This window comes from Cicer arietinum, chromosome 2 (assembly GCF_000331145.2).
Source record: "Cicer arietinum cultivar CDC Frontier isolate Library 1 chromosome 2, Cicar.CDCFrontier_v2.0, whole genome shotgun sequence".
Taxonomy (NCBI): domain Eukaryota; kingdom Viridiplantae; phylum Streptophyta; class Magnoliopsida; order Fabales; family Fabaceae; genus Cicer; species Cicer arietinum.
The window spans coordinates 4796970-4801021 of record NC_021161.2 but is presented as its reverse complement, the minus strand read 5'-3'; positions in this window follow the sequence as shown (position 1 = coordinate 4801021).

The window sequence follows — 4052 nt, the reverse complement described above, 5'->3', positions numbered from 1 at the left end:
TAATAATAATAATAATAATAATAATAATAATAATAATAATAATAATAATAATAATAATAATAATAATAATAATAATAATAATAATAATAATAACAACTGCCAAAATCTAAACCCTCGTTGAAATTTTCGGTAGTTATATTTATTACCGGAAATTTGGTCAATGAAATTTCCGGTAGTTGTATTTTCAATACCGGAAATTTCAAATATTTTGAAAAATCCGGTAGTTAGTTTTTGTTCACCGGAAATTTTGTTTTTTTGAAATTTCCGGTAGTTAATCCAGAAATTTCAAAAATCTGGTAGTTTCAAAAATTTGCTGGGTTGCTCCTGCCCAAAAAGTTAAGCAGTGTACCGGAAATTTCAAAAAGGAATGAAATTTCCGGTAAACAAACCGGAAAATTGAAAAATTTGGTAGTTAAAAATGCATACCGGAAATTTCAAAAAATGAATTTTCCGGGAAGGCAACCGGAAATTTCAAATTTCCGGTATTGATTTTAAACTACCGGAAATTTCAATCATCTTGAAATTTCCGGTAAACTTTTTTTTTTCAGAAAAATTCACTTTTCCGGATTTTTCAAGTGTGGGGTACAACTGTTTTGATTTAAGGTTATTTTTGATATTTCACTCAAAAAACATTAAATTGGGGGGTACAAGTTTAAATGGGGGGTACAAAAGCTAACTTTCTCTTTTTTCACTCATCTACTCTAATTTATAAATCAACTTTATATCGCAACCTAAATACAACTAGTGGCGTTATGAGTCAAGTGCATAAAAGTGGGGTGGGCTCTTATTTTGATGAAAGAGATTTTCTGTGTTTGCTGAATCATATATAAGACAACAACTACTTCTATATGCTTCTTGGGAAACCATAGAACGTGCAAAAAGCAAATGTACCCACGGGATTTAATATGTCTCTGAATTATCGTTTTAAATGAGTTTTTTGAAAAAAAATTATTTTATAAATGAAATTTTATTTAAAAATTAATTTTTTCTAACATAATTTATATTTAAATATTTTTCTATGAATGTATAAAATAAATTTATTTAATTTATATAATTAAATATATTTTTTAAATATGTATTTATTAATAATATATATTTTTCAAAAGTTGGATTTGTTACTCTAATATATAGTAGAAGATAATTTGGAAACAAATAGTACAAATAGTGCAAATAGCAAATAGCAAATAGCCTCGTATATGATATTTTTGTTTAAACATACTTTTACCGTTTAAAATTACATTAAAGTTGAAAAATGAAAACTCAAACATGATATCTATAAATGTCGATTTATAAAACAAAATCGTATTAGTGTTTTAATTAATAAAAAACATAACATTTCCAATAAAAATATTAATAAAATAATACTAACATATAACAAATTATGTTTTGTATTTTTCATGATGATTTCTAAAATTTGACACTTATTAAGTTTTTGGTTACGTCCTTATTGACAATTTTTTTCGATTGCTTGAGATGTTTGGATATTTTTTTATGGACGTAAATATCAAAGACATATTTTTCTATGACCCAAATATTTAAGACTAAATTTTGCATTTCAGAAGAACTATTTCTTTTAAGGACTAAATCATGTATACATACCAAGATGAATGTGAAGCACAAATCTTCATATATTTGACAAATAAGTAGTAATTAAAATTAGACTTTGTAAAGTTTGAATATAATCTAATAAAATATTAAAAGTCTAAATGTGAGATGTGATTTGTCATAATCTTTTTTATTTTAAGCATGAGTCTAGCATATTAATCTATTTTATATTAATATTTTTAATTTAATAGTAAAATATATTTTTAAATAGATTAATAAATTAGCAAATCAATGAAATTAAATATTTTTTAAATTTAAAAAATTCGACTTTGAATGTCATCGTACTTTAATTATATTATTTAAACATAACAAAAATTAATGTAAAATAATATAATTAAATTACTAAAATATTAAATAAATTTAAAATTTAACATAGATTTCAAAATCTAATATATAATAACAATAGTAATAAGAAATATTATTCATATTACTTAAATAACCCAACCTAACAGGCTTAAATGGATTTTTATATGGTTTGTACTCTATTCCAACCCTTAAGGGCTTGGCTGAGCTTAATTAGCATTCTAGTCTTAGCTAGTCTACTACTCCATCCAATATTAAATATGAATAAAATGTCAAATGTTTTGTATTAAATAAGTAGTATTTTTTAGAAAGTACTACCTATGTCCTTGAAAAACAAATTGTTTTTAAACATATATAATAAGTACCCTTTCAATTTACTAACTGCATTTTTTTTCATATACCCCTTTATTAATATTGTTAATTTATTTTGGAAAATAAAAAATTAAGTTTAACACATTTAAATGCAAATGTTATTTTAAAAACATTAACAACACATTAATCACTCTACTAACTTTTCTTAATAAGAGATAAATTTTTTTATAATAAGGGACTAGGGTAATATTAAATAAATAGTTAATTTGATAATATTTTCTCTTTATTATTCATTGTAGTTTGTTATAAATTAGTTTTATACTTGTTATTGTTAGCTGTGTTTGTTAAAAGTTACCGAGAGTTATTTAGCTATATATAATCTCTCTTCTATAATTTTTTGTTCAAAAAATAAATTAGATTGTTGAGAAACTTTCTATTTTACTCATTTTGTAATATATTGAAAAGAAACAACGAAAAAAATGAAAAATGATTAGTTTCTTTGACCTCAAGTCAAAAATCTTAAACCCTAAACTTTAAAAGTTTAATGTTGTGTAAGTCATCATAATTTGACATTTGTTAAAAAACAATTCAACGGTTAAAGAGAGTTAACATTTTTAAATTATCCGCAATGTAATTATTTTATTGTAGCAGAACAATTTCAATTCTATTAATTAGATAATGAAAATTGAGACTTTCAAACAATGTTTCTCGATAACTTAAGCATTAAGCTTTATTGGAGTGGTTTTGGAGCATGATAGGACATGAAACCAAGAAATTATGCAAGGTTCTTTATATGAATATAATCTTGATCACCTTTACTAGCAAATTGATGCTACATATTCGATTAATTGATTGTTTTTAATTCCATATATTAATTGGAGATTATGTCGTGTACTTGGTAAAATTGGTGATTAGAGGGTGCATTTAGTAACATGACAAAAGGTTTTGGTACTACTTTATTGAAATGAATAAATGAAACCATACTGATAGGGGAAATTTTGTGTTTCTGCAACATTTTCATGTATAAAGAGCATCAGAAGAAGAGCTGAAATAACCTCTTATTATTTTGCAAAAACTTATTCCAACTTGCTAATTATTCGTCTTCTTAAGTCATATTAATATAAGAGTTTTGTACCAGGCACCCTCCCAATTTGACCTGCCACCCCCCAGTCATGATTAAAAGACTATTTTACCTTCCATCACATATATAAAAACCAAAAAAAAATTTTACCCACACTTTTCACCAAATCATTCGAAAATTTCAAATATCCGATCCAGATTCAACCCAACCTTCGAAGATCTGAAAGATTCGAAACGCAAAAGTAAGTTTATTTTCGAAACTTTGCAATTTTTTGAAACTTTCGAAATGCATTTGGAAGATCCGAAACACAAGAAAGTTTCGAAAGTTTCCTTGAATTTGAAACCTTCGAAATGCATTCCTCGAACATTTTGAAATCTTCGAAACAAGAAACTTTCGAAAGTTTCTTGAATTTGAAATCTTCGAAATGCAAGGCCAGGGAAGCTTTCGAAATGTTCTGGGAAAGTTTCGAAACATACTTTCGAAAGTTTGGATCTGAGAAAGTTTCGAAACATCCTTTCGAAGGTTTGGATAAAGCCAAATTTTCGAAACATAATTTTATATATTATTTATAATTTTTTGAAACTAAATGGGACATATTATTTATATATTGTTTATATATTATCTTGGGAAACATTATTTATATATTGTTACATTGATTTTTTATTGTTTGTAATTTTTTTTAATATTTATATATTTATATGTTGCAGTGCCTAGGATGAGAGGTGCTTTCGGCCAAATTATTCGCAATATT